The sequence below is a fragment of the Orcinus orca genome, chromosome 20 (genome assembly GCF_937001465.1).
Source record: "Orcinus orca chromosome 20, mOrcOrc1.1, whole genome shotgun sequence".
Classification (NCBI taxonomy): domain Eukaryota; kingdom Metazoa; phylum Chordata; class Mammalia; order Artiodactyla; family Delphinidae; genus Orcinus; species Orcinus orca.
Window position 1 is genome coordinate 55,254,577 of NC_064578.1, and position 15,372 is coordinate 55,269,948.

The window sequence follows — 15,372 nt, forward strand, 5'->3', positions numbered from 1 at the left end:
ATATAAGTAACAAAAATTGTGTATATTTAAGATGTACAACTTAATGTTTTTATTTTTTAAAAAAGCATTTATTTATTTATTTATTTACTTGGCTGTGTTGGGTCTTAGTTGTGGCACGCAGGATCTTCGCTGTGGCAGGTGGGATCTTTCGTTGCGTGCGCAGGCTCCAGAGTGCATGGGCTCAGTAGTTGCAGCTTGTGGGCTTAGTTGCCCCGTGGCCTGTGGGATCTTAGTTCCCTGACGTGGGATCTTAGTTCCCTGACCAGGGATCCAACCTGCGTCCCAAGCATTGGAAGGTGGATTCTTAACCACCGGACTGCCAGGGAAGTCCCACTTGATGTTTTTATATACACTTACCTTGTGATATAATCACCACAATTAAGCTAATTAACATATCCATGACCTCACATACTGAACATTTGTGTGTGAGTGTGTGTGTGGTGAGAACACTTAAGGTCTATCCTGTAAGCAAATTTCAAGTCTACAATGGAATATTGTGAACTGTAGTCACATCACTGTACATCACATCTCCAGAAGTGACTTGACTGCGTAACTGAAACTTTGTTCCCCGTGACCAGCATCTCCCCACTGACCCCTTTCCCAGCCTCTGGCAACTACCATTCTCCTGTGTTTCTATGAGCCTGATTATTCTAGATCCCCCAGGGAAGTGAGCTCGGGCTGTATTTGTCTGTCTGTGTCTGGCTTCTTTTACTTCACATAATGTCCTCCAGTTTCATCCACGTTTCCCAAACGGAAGGATTCCCTTCTTTTTGAAGGCTGAATAATATTCCAGTGTGTGTGTGTGTGTGTGTGCGTGCGCGTGCGTATCTCACATTTTCTTTATCTCTTCATCTTTCGACAGGCATTGAGGTTGTATCCATATCCTGGCTAATGTGAATAATGCTGCAGTGAACATAGGAGTGCAGATATCTCTCCGAGATCGTGGTTTTATCTGCTTTGGCTATATACCCGGAAGTGGAATTGCTGGATCCTATGGTAGGTAGTTCTAGTTTTAATTTTTTGAGGAAACTCCATACTGTTTTCCACAGTGGCTGCACCGATTTGTGTTCCCAGCAACAATGCATAGGGTTCTCTTTTCTCCACAACTTTGCCAACACTCGTTATCTTTTTTTTTAATTAACTTATTTATTTATCTTTGGCTGCGCTGGGTCTTCGTTGCTGTGCGTGGGCTTTCTCTAGTTGCGGTGAGCGGGGGCTACTGTTCCTTGCGGTGCGCGGGCTTCTCATTGCGGTGGCTTCTCTTGTTGTGGAGCAAAGGCTCTAGGCCCGCGGGCTTCAGTAGTTGTGGCTTGTGGGCTCTAGAGCGCAGGCTCAGTAGTTGTGGCACACAGGCTTACTTGCTCCGTGGTACGTGGGATCTTCCCCGACCAGGGCTTGAACCCATGTCCCCTGCGTTGGCAGGTGGATTCTTAACCACTGTGCCACCAGGGAAGCCCAACACTTGTTATCTTTTGTCTGTTTCATAACAGCCATTCTAACAGGTGTGAGGTGATATCTCATTGTGGTTTTGATTTGTATTTCCCTGAGGGTTAGTGATGTTGAGCATCTCTTCATGTACTGTTTGGCCATTGGAATGTCTTCTTTTGAGAAATGCCTATTCAGGTCCTTTACCTGTTTTTTAAATTGGGTTGTTACTACTTTGCGTTGAGTTGTGTGAGCTCGTTGTATATTTTGACAAGTAGCTCCTTATCAGATACATGGTTTGCAAATATCTTCTCCCATTCTATATGTTGCCGTTTCACTCTGTTGTCTGTTTCCTTTGCTGTTAGAAGCTTTTAATATGATGCAATCCCCTTGTCTATTTTTGTCTTTCTTGCCTGTGCTTTTGGTGTCATATCCAAAAAACCATTGTCCAAACTCACGTCAAGAAGCTTTTCCCCTATGCTTCCTTCTTGTAGTTTTATGGTTTCAGTCCTTATGGTTAAGTCTCTGATCCATTTTGACTTGATTTTATATACGGTGTGAGCTGAGGGTCCGGTTTCATTCTTCTGCATGTGGGCGTCTAGTTTTCCCAGCATCATGTATTGAAAGTACTATCCTTTCCCAGTTGTGTGTTCTTGGCACCCTTGTGGAAGATAGCTCACGGAGCTTCTTTGAGACAGTTATTTTGAGCAGTTAGGCATCTGATAGGCCTTCCTCTTCTACGGTCTATGTCTTGCCTGCGGCAGTGTCACATCCCCTGGTTCTTCGTGTGTCTTGCAGCTTTGCTGTGGGGTGTGTGTGTTGGCAGGAACAGCCGCCTCTTCCAGTCTTTATGGTGGGAGTTTGCAGACCAGCCCAGTCAGAGATTCTGGAGCCTCTCAGACGTGTTCTGGGGACGTGCAAGCTCCACGTCCCTCCCTCCTGGGGAAGGATTCCTAGCTGTGTGCCTTCACCGTGTCCCCGCTTCCCCTGGAGGAGTGCGGGGGACGGCGGGGGTGGGGGCGGGCTCCATTTTCCTCCTCCTGAGGGAGAAGTCTCAGGATCGGTCCTCCTCTCTCCATCCTGCCAGGCTGTGCCGGCTACTACAGCACCTGTCCCTCTCTTCCTCTTTTGCTGCCCCCACGTGGGCCTGTGGCCTCGGGCTCTGAGTGAGATGAGAGGCCAGAAGGTCTCTGAGGCAGTGCCCGGAGCCTGGGTATGTGGGTGCAGCTTGACTCCCTCTGGCCTGGGCCGAACGGAGGAGCCTCTCAGCGCTGAGGGTGCCAGCTTGGGGGAGGGGGGACAGGGGGAGGGAACTGCTCCTCTTATCCTTTCAAAGTGGTTTTTCTTGGTTCTATGCTCATTCGAGGTGTCGCACCTTGCTAACTGGATCGTGCAGTTCGCATAAAATTTATTTTCCCCAAATACCGTACTTTTGTCACTGTTTATGTGCGGGGATGAGAGCTGGGACTTGCTGTTCTGCCATCTTGCCTAAAACGTTGATTAATTTTTCTAGAATGCATCCTAGTGAGACCAGAAATGGAAAAATAGAAACAATAGCTAATCTACACAGGAAATAAAATGAGAAGACTAAACAGATATCTGTCACAGTCTCTAATGAGAGAAATGAGAATGCCATTAGTCAGCACTTGAAGAGACCACAGACCTAGACACCAGGGCATCCTCCACTTAAGGGGACTAGGGTTCTCCCTCACCCGCAGTGGGGGCAAGATTACTTCTTTTTTTTTTTTTAAATAGAAGTATAGTTAATTTACAATGTTGCGTTAGTTCCAAGTGTATAGCAAAGTCATTCACTTATATATACATATTCTTTTTCAGATTCTTTCCGTTAAAGATTTTTATGAGATACTGAGCATGGTTCCCTGTGCTATACAGTAGGTCCTTGTTGTTTATCTATTTTATGTAGTGTGTATCTGCAAATCCGAAATTCCTAATTGATCCCTTCCCCCTTTATCCCCTTTGGTAACCATAAGGTTGTTTTGTCTGTCTGTGAGTGTATTTCTGTTTTATAAATAAGTTTATTTGCACCATGTTTTAAGATTCCACATATAAGTGAAATCACATGATATGTGTCTTTCTCTTTCTGACGTACTTCACTTAATATGATAATCTCTAAGTCCATTCATGGTGCTTCAAATGGCATTATTTCATTCTTTTTTATGGCCGAGTAATATTCTATTGTACATATATCACATCTTCTTTATCCATCTGTCGATGGACATTAACGTTGCTTCCACGTCTTGCCTATTGTAAATAGTGCTGCTAGGTACATTGGGGTGCATGCATGTTTTTGAATTAGAGTTTTTTCCAGATATCTGCCCAAGAGTGAGGTTGCAGGATCATAAGGGAACTCTGTTTTTAGATTTTAAGTGACCTTCACACTGTTCTCCATAGTGGCTGCAACAATTTACATTCCCAGCAACAGCATTTATTATTTGTAGATTTTTGATGATGGCCATTCTAACCAGCGTGAGGTGATACCTCACTGTGGTTTTGACTTGTGTTTCTCTAGTAATTGGTGATGTTGAACATCTTTTCACATGCCTCTTGGCTATGTGTATGTCTTCTTTGGAGAAATGTCTATTTAGGTCTTCTGTCCAGTTGTGTTTTTTTTTTTGTGTGTGGTAGGCGGGCCTCTCACTGTTGTGGCCTTTCCCGTTGCGGAGCACAGGCTCCGGACGCGCAGGCTCAGCGACCATGGCTCACGGGCCCAGCTGCTCCGCGGCACGTGGGATCTTCCCGGACCGGGGCACGAACCCGTGTCGCCTGCATTGGCAGGCGGACTCCCAACCACTGCGCCACCAGGGAAGCCCGGCATACTGTTTTAATACTATATCTTTGTAGTATATTTTGAAATCCGGCAGTGATTCCTCCAGCTTGTTCTTTTTCAAGATTCTTTGACTATTTGTGGTGCCTGTAGTTCTTTTTTTTCATTTTCTGTCATCTCTTGTCATATCAATTATACTTCTTTTTAAAATTGAAGTATAGTTGATTTACAATATTGTTAGTTTCAGGTGTACAGCATAGTGATTCTTTTGTGTGTGTGTGTATGTGTGTGTGTGATTTGCAGATTATATTCCTTTATAGGTTATTACAAGATATTGGGTATAATTTTCTGTGCTATACAGTAAATCCTTGTTGCTTATCTATTATACATATAGTAGTTTGCATCTGTTAATCCCATACTTTTAATTTCTATCCTGCCCCCATCTCTTCCCTTTGGTAAGCATAATTTTGTTTGCTGTGTCTGTGAGTCTGTTTCTATTTTGTGTACAGATTTCTTTGTATTATTTTTCACATATAAGTGATATCATACGGTATGTGTCTTTCTCTGACTTGTTTAACTACACATACTATTGTCTAGTTCCATCCATGCTGCTGCAAATGGCAATTTTCATATTTTATGGCTGAATAATATTCCATTATGTATATATATGTATGTGTATATATATACCATATATATACCATATCTTCTTAATCCATCACCTGTTGATGGGCACTTTGGCTGTTTCCATGTCTTGGCTATGTGGCTTGTCTTGTAAATAGTGCTGCTATGAACACTGAGGTACATGTATCTTTTCAAATTATGGTTTTCTCCAGACATATGCCCAGGCGGCTGGATCATGTGGTAGCTCTACTTTGAGGTTTTTGAGCATCCTCCTTACTGTTTTTCACAGTGGCTGCACCAATGTACATTCCCACCAAGGGTGTAGGAGGGTTCCCTTGTCTCCGTACCCTCTCCAGCATTTATTATTTGCAGTTTTTGACGTTAGCCCTGGTGACTGTACCGTGGTGATACCTCACTGTAGTTTTGCTTTACATTTCTCTAGTAATTAACATTGTTGAGCATCTTTTCATGAGCCTGTTGGCTGTCTGTATGTCTTTGGGAAAATGTCTATTTAGTTCTTCTGCCCATTTTTTGATTGGGTTGTCTATTTCTTTGAGTTTGAGTCATATGAGCAGTTTGTATATTTTGGTCGTATTGTTTACAAATATTTTCTCCCATTGCGTATGTTGTGTGTTCATTTTGTTGATGGTTTCCTTTGCTGGGCAAAAGCTTTTAAGTTTGATTATGCCCCATTTGTTTATTTTTGCTGTTATTTCTTTTGCCTTGGGAGACTGATTTAAGAAAATATTAGTACAGTTGGGAGTTCCCTAGTGGTCCAGTGGTTAGGACTCAGCACTTTCACTGCCGTGGCCCAGGTTCAAGCCCTGGTCGGGGAAGTAATATCCTGCAAGAGGCGTGGGACGGCCAAAAAAATAAATAAGGCTATGAAAATATTGGTACAATTTATATCAAGGAGTGTTTTGCCTATGTTCTCTTCTAGGAGTTTTATAGTGTCATGTCTTTTTTAAAAAATATATTTATTTAATTTATTTATTTTTGGCTGTGTTGAGTCTTCGTTGCTGCGCAAGGACTTTCTCTAGCTGCAGCGAGCGGGGTCTGCTCTTCACTGTGGTGTGTGGGCTTCTCATTGCAGTGGCTTCTCTTGTTGCAGAGCACGGGCTTTAGGCGCGTGGGCTTCAGTAGTTGTGGCACGCGGGCTCAGTAGTTGTGGCTCGCAGGCTCTAGAGCATGGGCTCAGTAGTTGTGGTGCACGGGCTCAGTTGCTCCACGGCATGTGGGATCTTCCCAGACCAGGGCTCGAACCCGTGTCTCCTGCATTGGCAGGCGGGTTCTTAACCACTGCGCCACCAGGGAAGTCCTATAGTGTCATGTCTTATATTTAGGTCTTTAAACCATTTTGAGTTTATTTTTGTATATGGTGTGAGGGAGTGGTCTAATTTGATGACTTACATGTAGCTCTCCAGTGAATCCCACCACCTCCCTGACCCGAAAATGAGAGGCCACCTTCACTCTGCCCTTCATATTGTGGGGCTGATTCCATAGGTGCCGTGATGACTCTAAGTGCTCCTAGGAATCAGCACCCAGACAGAGGCGAGGAGGGCACCTGCTCTTCTCTCCCTCTCTCAGCTGGGCATCTTCCCCTTCATGCATTTCTTCTCACTATGACCACCCAATAGGCACCAGTGACCTCAGTTATACTTGAGACATGAAGCCCCCTCCTTCCTTCATCTCCACACCCAGCCCCAGGTCCAGTGGGAAGCGACCCTTCTGTAAAGGTTTAGTGGGGAAGGGTTAACAGAAGTTCAGCCCAGGACTGGGGAGACTGTGTCTCTTCTAGGCTAAGAGGACTCTGTTACTCAGCAGACATGGCGTTCGTGCATGTGGGTGAGAGTCTGCAGGCCCCCAGTGCTGCCTGGAACAAGGACAGAAGGAGGATGTGGCACGTGTCTGGATCTTCATGTTGTTCTTAGCTCCACGTCTTCCCTCAAAGTTCAGAGCTTCCGCTCTTCTGTCTCCCTTCTGCACACACCTAGCACTGCCTGGACCCTGGGGTGGGGTGAGTGGAGTAGAGGGAGAGGGACTCCCCCTGTATTGTCCCTCCCTCCGTGGGGTGGGGCCACCTGTGGCTGACGTCCCTGTGTCCCCCTTCTTCTCCTCCAGCTCAGAGCTGCCCTGGGACAGGGCTGTGAGCCGAGGGTCTGGCTCCTCGATGGATATGGGGAGGGGGCTCCTCGCCTGAGAGCAGGAGCTCCAGGGGTCGCTGGGCTGTGACCTCAGGGAGGGGGAGGTGCTGAGTGAGCTGTAGCACGTGTAGGTCCCACTGTGGGCTGAGGTCACAGGACTCAAGGTGAAGTTGTTCTGAAAGGGTGGAGCCGTGTCCTGCAGACAAAGGTGCTGGAGAGGAGTGAGTGACCCCTCCTTGGACAGATGGAGGGGATCGGACCAGACCTCAGAGCCACACTGCAGGGTCACGTTCTCTCTGCAGGGTTCTGAGGCCTACAGCTGGGCTGAGAGGGAGGGTTTCCTGTACATTCCTGGGGGCGAGGAAGGTCGTGATGTGTACAGAGCCACCCCCAACACACCGTTGACCCTGAGCTGAGGGACCACCATCCTCTCTCCAGGGACCCTGTCTGTGACCCCCTCTCAGCTGCTCTCAGCCCCTCTGTGTGGGTCTCTCTTATCTCCCGGCACCCGCTCCATTTTTCTCACTCACTCTCCCTGGACCACTGCCCTATCTCAATGTCTGCTCTAGGACCCCTCCCAGGACCCCATCACCACCAGGGGTGGCTCTGGGCCCAGCACCCTGACAGCACAGTCAGGACGTGGGGCAGGACAGGGGCTGCTCACCGGCAATCAGCCTGTCTCCACGGAGCACGAGAGAGCCCGGCTACGCTGAGAGGGAGGGCTCCTTGTACACCCCTGCAGAGAAGGGACAGCGGCACCGAGGGGGACGCACACCCCACACTGCTCACTGGGGCTGCAGTGAGAGCTCTACTGGTCCGTCCCAGGCCTCCCGCCAGTGGTTCTGCCCCGGGAGGCCACTGCCCCTGACCCCCCATCACCCCAGGGCTCACTGGGCACAAGGCTCAGGTCAGGGGTCCAGGAAACAATGGGGCTGGGGGCCCTCACCTGTGACCTGGTGATGCAGAGGGTGACTGGGGTGTGACCACACATGTGCAGGGAGCTGGGAGAATCATAGCATCCGCGGGTTCCCCCACGGGAGTTTAGGGGGCCCACAGGGCACACGGCCTGTCCCCTCCCATGGGTCCTCGATGTCCGGTGTCGGGCGGGTCGGCGCCTCCCTCCTTCAGCAGGTGCAGAGTGCCCGCTGCAAACTGTGAGCTGCCAGGGACACGCCCCCTCCTGAGGCCGCCACAGGGCGCGGCTGCTGAGAGGGAGGGGAAGGGGCTGGGTTAAAGGGGGGCCTTCACCCCGCTCACCGCAGGTGTGGGCTGTGAGGGGAGACGTCCGTCCCCCTGAGCCCACACTCTGCTCCCTCTGCCTGTAAGGACGCTGCCGCAGTGGGAGGGGACCCGGGTCCTCCCTCCTACCTGTCCCCACCAGGGGCAGGGGGTCACTCCACTCTGACCTGTTTTTCCTGCAGTGATAGACACACTGGTACTGCCCTGCAGTGCTTGAGCTCGAGGATTCAAAGGGGAAACTGGCCTTGTTACTGGAGTCCTGTGGGGCCTTAGCCTCCCAGAGTCCAGAGGGCCTCTCTCTATACAGACGGTAGACATCAGCCCTCAGAGATCCCGGAGACAAGATGGTCACAGGGCTTCCCTTGGTGACCGACACCTGGGTCAGCCCAGATGGAGGGTTTGGGGAGAACCCCTGGAAAGGGATCAGACCTGAAGAGTTAGGGATGCCCTTCTCCCGTCAGTTTCCCCAGCTGTCATTCCCCAGGCGCCTCCCAGACAGGTCAGCATCATTTCAGACCTGCTGTGTTCCCCCCAGATGACCAGGGGGTTGTTGGGTTGAAGCAGGAGGTCTGGGGGGCCTCACTTACTACGGGCCCTGACTCAGCCCTGGGAGAGAGTTCCCTGTGAGCGCCCATTCCCCCAGCACACATCATAGATGCTCCAGGCCTGGTCTGGTCTGGGCCCTGAGTTCTGGGGTCAGATCTGGGGCTGAGCACATCCTTCCTCCCCCACAATTTCTGCCCCCACTGATCTGAGACCTGGGGTCTCTCAGCTTCAGACCTGGGAGGAGAGGGGCCCCGTCCCTGCTCCCTTCCCCAAAGCTCACTGAGGCAGAGAAGGGCAGTGAGGGTCGGGGTCGTGGCTGTGCCTCCCATGGTCCCCAGCCGTGCTGGTGTCTCACAAAGTCCACAGAGCCAGCAGGACAGACAGACACGCGGGGGCTGACAAGGTGCAGGCTCTGTGTGACACGTCGGGTTCCTTCATAGCAGCCTCTCAGAAAGAGGAATAGCCCCCCAGGGCCTCACGCTGCTCTACCTGCAGGATGGGGCCCAGGAGACAGCAGGCTCTGGGACCTTCCAGACCACATGTGGGTCTCACCAGACCCCACGCACTCTGCCTCTCCTCGGGCCAATCCCAAAGCCAGAGAGTGACACTCGTCCCAGGACAGGAAGTTGAGGATGCAGGGCAGGGCCTAGGAGCAGCCCAGTTTTGGCTCCGCCCAGGGCGCGGAGAGGGATCCAGGGCGGTTAACAAGCTGCCCAGTGGCTGCAGGGACAGGCTGCAGGCAGAAGCCCTGACCCCGGAAGGGCTCCTCACAGGCCGCTGGGCTCCAGGGGCTCCTAGTGGTGCCTGAGGCTGAGCCTTTGGAAGAGACACTCGCCCAGCCCAGCCTGGGGGCCGAGCAGCCTGCGGAGGTTGGTCAGGCGGTCGCCCATCTAATTGATGAGCTTCACCTGCTCATCCAGGAAGTGACTCCAGGAAGTCCAGAGGTGGAGTCTGCGCGGGCAGAGCCCAGGGCCTGCGGACCCACAGGGCCTGGCGCAGGTTCTTCTCCGTCAGGCGGGCGGCTTCCACGGCGTCCTGGGCTTTCCCCACGCTCCTGGGACGGCTTCGGCAGGTCCTGGAAGAGGGCGCGGCCACAGCGCTGCTTTTGCCTTTTCCAGTGAGCTCGGGCCCTCCGGCTTCTCCTCGGCCCGTTCGCGAAACGATGTCTCACGCCCTCGCGAGCTGCTGCGTCGTGTGGGAAGAGAAGCGCAGAGACAGGTAGGTGTGGGAGAGCGGCAGATGCACGTTACCAGGCGGGTGACTGCGGCCTCCACCTGGCGGAGTAATTGTGACGAATCTGGGAGCTCCTGCTTGGTCGGCAGTAAGGAGCTAAGCTCAGAAAATGGTGTTGGCTGTTCCCGGAGGGCGAGGAGAGCTGAGTGGGTGATTCCAAGGTTGTGACTGGAAAAAAGGTTGGAGGGTGGTCCGAGTCTGGAGGAAGGGGCGCCCTTGGGTCTGTTCAGTCCAAACACTGTGGAAGCAAGAGACACATGTGTGGCACTGCCCAGCGCACTGCTTGGTTCCAGTTCTGATTTTGGTTTTCATAGAACCTGTGTGACCTTGGAGAAGCCCCTTCCCTTTCCCGAGATGCTGAAAATGCAAAATTTGTTCCTTCCTTCCAACGTTTATTGAGCCGTTACTATATCCAGACATGAGATTCATTGGTGACGGTGACCGGTTCTTTCCCTGGACTCATGGAGCTCTGATGATGACACCAGACAATACCTATTTAGACAATAAATAATTTGGGTCTAGTTTTGTTCAGTTGTACAGAAGGAGAAAAACAGTGAGGCACAGTGACAGGTGGAAGCGCAGCAACCTTTGATGGAAGTGCGGGGACTTTCTGGAGAAGGAGAGACCCAAGCTGATAGAGGTTAGCACAGGAGTCACCGGTGAGGGGCCGGCACCCTGGGCCGGGAAGAGGGGGAGCTGTTCTGAGCACTGGAGTTCAGGGGATGCTGGGCCCTGGTCCTACAGGGTCTAGTGCACCCTGCAAGTGTGCCTGGATTTTATCCTTGAGACAAGAGGGTAATTTTCCGGAAAGCAAGGTATGAACACACAGCTGTGCTGAGATGGTCGCCTCTCCGCAGGGATTGGACTGTGGGAGGACTGTGGTGGTAATAAACAGTGATAGAGCTCCAGCACCATCTGACCACTAGGTGATGAGTGGGTCAGTATCTGAGTGGTTGACGAGGTTTTTTTCTGTAACCCTTCCACAAATCCTACAACAAAATACATTCGCAGTTGAGTGGGATGAATCAGGAAGACTTTAGGTGGTTTGGAAACGGGTCTGTGGTTTTCATAATCGGCTCGACGATGACCCCTTGAGAAGACACAAGTGTGGTGAGGACTCAGGTGTGCGTCTGGGGAGGGGAGGTGGTTAACTGGGAGGAGCTTGCTTTGAGGTAGGAGTTAGCTTCGCTGGTCCTGAGAGGTCAGCCCCTTCTGATCGTCAGCCTCAGGGAATGTCATGTGGAGATACTTGGAATTTACTTGAAGGCAGGTGGAGACCTGGAAGAATTATTTTTAGGGGAGGGTCCTGCAGTAGATCAGGTTGGGGCCATGAGAATCAAATTCCTCAGCTGGGAGTGAGGCCCTGGGGTGGAAGAGCCAGGAAGGAGGTGCTGGGTTGCAGCAACCAGTCCTGAGTCTGCCGCCGAGCTTGACTGTGGTGCTGGACCAGGGTCATGGATTCGCGGGGCTTCGGGCCAGGGCTGTTGGATGGGTTCATTGTATGTGAGGTGGAAGCGGGTGAAGCACTGAGGGCTCCTCCACTGTCTGCCTTGCTTGTCTAGCGGAGCCGGTGGGGCTGTCACAGAACGGATGACCCCAGGGGAGAAGGAGGCTCGGGGGGATATTTCTAATCCTGTCAACTGACACACAGAGGAACCACCACCTGCCTCCTGCACTGGGAACGCGGTTTTGTTTCTCACAGACCCTTCCTCTCTGACTTCCTTGTTTCTATCCACAGCAGCACCTTCTGGTCATTCCTCTCCATCCAGACCTCTGAGTCGTTTCTGCTCCTCCCCACCTCTTGTCCCCCAGACAGTAACTCTTTTTTTTTTTTAAAATAAATTTATTTATTTATTTATGGCTGCGTTGGGTCTTCGTTGCTCCCTGTGGACTTTCTCTAGTTGCGGCGAGCGGGGCTACTCTTCATTGCGGTGGCTTCTCCTGTTGCGCAGCTCGGGCTCTAGGCGCGCGGGCTTCAGTAGTTGTGGCTCGCGGGCTCTAGAGCGCAGGTTCAGTAGTTGTGGCTCATGGGCTTAGTTGCTTCGCGGCCTGTGGGATCTTCCCGGACCAGTGCTCAAACCCGTGTCCCCTGCATTGGCAGGCAGATTCTGAACCACTGCACCACCAGGGAAGCCCTGTTTTTAGTTCTTTAAAAGACCTCCATACTGTTCTCCATAGTGGCTGCACCAATTTATATTCCCACCAACAGTGTAGGAGGGTTCCCTTTTCGCCACACATTCTCCAGCATTTATTATTGGTAGACTTTTTGATGATGGCCGTTCTGACCGGTAGAGGTGATAACCTCACTGTGGTTTTGGTTTGCATTTCTCTAATAATTAGTGATGTAGACCATCTTTTCATGTACCTGTTGGCCATCTGTATGTCTTCTGGAGAAATGTCTGTTTAGGTCTTCTGTCCATTTTAAACTTGGTAGTTTGTTTTTTGATATTCAGCTCCATGAGCTGTTTGTATATTTTGGAAAGTAATCCCTCGTTGGTCCCATCGTTTGCAGATACTTCTCTCAGTGAGTAGGCCATCTTTTCATTTCGTTTACAGTCTCCTTTGCTGGGCCAAAGCTTTTAAGTTTAATTAGACCCCATTTGTTTATATATATTTTTTATTTCCATTACTCTAAAGAGACGGATCCAAAAAAAATATTGCTGTGATTTATGTCAAAGAGTATTGTGCCTATGTTTTTCCCTAGGAGTTTTATACTATCTGGTCTTACATTTAGGTCTTTAATTGATTTTGAATTTTTTTTTGTATATGGTGTTAGAGAATGTTCTAATTTCATTCTTTTACACGCCGCTGTCCGGTTTGCCTAGCACCACTTGTTGAAGAGACTGTCTTTTCTCCATTGTATATTCTTGCCTCCTTTGTCGAATACTAAAATTGACCATAGGTGTATGGGTTTACTTCTGGGCTCTCACATCTGTTCCATTGATCCTTGGGTCTGCTTTTGTGCCAATATCATTCTCTTTTGATTACTGTAGCTTTGTAGTATTGTCTGAAGTCTGGGAGGGTTATGCCCCCAGGTTTGTTCTTTTTCCTCAGGATTGTTTTTGCAATTCTGGGTCTTTTGTGGTTCCATATAAATTTTAGGATTATTTGTTCTAGTTCTGTGAAAAATGTCATGGGTAATTTGATAGGTATTGTGTTAAATCTGTAGATTGCTTTGGGTAGTATGGCCATTTTACCTGTATCAATTATTCCAATCTGAGAGCATGGGATATCTTTGCATTTCTTTGAATTATCTTCAGTTTCCTTTATCAATGTTTTATAGTTCTCAAAGTATATGTCTTTCATCTCCTTCATCAGGTTTACTCCTAGGTATTTTATTTTTGATGCAATTTTAAGAGATTGATTTTTTACATTTTTTCTGATATTTCACTGTTAGTGGAATGAAAAGCAACAGATGTCTCTGTGTTAGTCTTGTATCCTGCTACCTTATCAGTTCTAATAGTTGTTGTGTGGAGTCTTTAGGGTTTTCTATATGGAGTATCATGCCATCTGCATGCAATGACAGTTTTACCTCTTTCCTTCCAATTTGAATACCTTTTTCTTTTTCCTTGTCTGATTGCTGTGGCTAGGACTTGCAAAACTATGTTGGACAGAAGTGGTGAGAGTGGGCATCCTTGTCTTGTTCCACAATTCAGCTGGAAGGCTTTCAGCTTTTCACCATTGAGTATTATGTTGGCTGTGGGTTTATCATAAATAGCTTTTATTATGTTGAGATATGTCCCCTTTGTACTCACTTTGGTGAGTGTTTATCATGAATGGGTGTTGAATTTTATGAAATGTTTTTTCTGCATCTATTGAGATGATCATGTGGTTTTGTGTTTTTTTTTTTTAAACATCTTTACTGGAGTATAATTGCTTTACATTGTTGTGTTAGTTGCTGCTGTATAACAAAGTGAATCAGCTATGTGTATACGTGTATCCCCATATCCCCTCCCTCTTGCGTCTCCCTCCCACCCTCCCTATCTCGGCCCTCTATGTGGTCACAAAGCATGAACTGATCTCCCTGTGCTATGAGGCTGCTTCCCACTAGCCATCTATTTTACATTTGGTAGTGTATATATGTCAATGCCACCCTCTCGCTTAGTCTCAGCTTACCCTACCCCCTCCCCGTGTCCTCAAGTCCATTCTCTACGTCTGCGTCTTTATTCCTGTCCTGCCCCTAGGTTCTTCAGAACCTTTTTTTTTTTAGATTCCATATATATGTGTTAGCATATGGTATTTGTTTTTGTCTTTCTGACTTACTTCACTCTGTATGACAGACTCTAGGTCCATCTACCTCACTACAAATAACTCAATTTCGTATCTTTTTATAGCTGAGTAATATTCCATTGTATATATGTGCCACATCTTCTTTGTCCACTCATTTGTCGATGGACACTTAGGTTGCTTCCATGTCCTGGCTATTGTAAGTAGTGCTGCAGTGAACATTGTGGTACATGACTCTTTTTGAATTATGGTTTTCTCAGGGTATATGCCCAGTAGTGGGATTGCTGGGTCATATGGTAGTTCTTCTTTTAGTTTTTTTTTTTTTTTTTTAATAAATTTATTCATTTATTTATTTTTGGCTGTGTTGGGTCTTTATTGCGGTGTGTGGGCTTCTCATTGCAGTGGCTTCTCTTGTTGCGGAGCACGGGCTCTAGGCGCATGGGCTTCAGTAGTTGCAGCACATGGGCCCAGTAGTTGTGGCTCACGGGCTTAGTTGCTCCGTGGCATGTGGGATCTTCCCGGACCAGGGCTCGAACCCATGTCCCCTGCATTGGCAGGTGGATTCCCAACCACTGCGCCACCAGGGAAGCCCCTTCTTTTAGTTTTTAAGGAACCTCCATACTGTTCTCCATAGTGGCTGTATCAATTTACATTCCCACCAACAGTGCGAGAGGGTTCCCTTTTCTCCACACCCTCTCCAGCATTTATTGTTTGTAGATTTTTTGATGATGGCCATTGTGACTGGTGTGAGGTGATACCTCATTGTAGTTTTGATTTACATTCCTCTGATGATTAGTGATGTTGAGCATCCTTTCCTGTGTTTGTTGGCAACCTGTATATCTTCTTTGGAGAAATGTCTATTTAGGTCTTCTGCCCTTTTTTGGATTGGATTGTTTGTTTTTTTGATGTTGAGCTGCATGAGCTGCTTATATATTTTGGAGATTAATCCTTTGTCAGTTGCTTCATTTGCAAATATTTTCTCCCATTCTGAGGGTTGTCTTTTGGTCTTGTTTACGGTTTCCTTTGCTGTGCCAAAGCTTTTAAGTTTCACTAGGTCCCATTTGTTAATTTTTGTTTTTATTTCCATTTCTGAAGGAGGTGGGTCAAAAAGGATCTTGCTGTGATATATGTCATAGAGTGTTCTGCCTGTGT

The 15,372-nt window shown here is 48.6% G+C and overlaps 2 protein-coding genes across 4 annotated transcripts in view; one reads left to right on the top strand and one right to left on the bottom strand.

Annotated features, from left to right (window-relative positions):
• The window catches only part of RPS9 (ribosomal protein S9), a 129,833-nt gene that overhangs the window by 37,544 nt on the left and 76,917 nt on the right, over positions 1-15,372 (top strand). For both annotated transcript variants that reach the window (XR_007474319.1, XR_007474320.1), the window contains one exon: positions 863-996. The gene's annotated coding sequence lies outside the window, so the exon portion shown is untranslated. The remainder of the gene's footprint in view (positions 1-862; positions 997-15,372) is intronic.
• Positions 1-15,372, bottom strand: part of LOC101277657 (leukocyte immunoglobulin-like receptor subfamily A member 6) — a 71,921-nt gene that overhangs the window by 9,777 nt on the left and 46,772 nt on the right. The gene's annotated exons all lie outside the window — the stretch shown is intronic.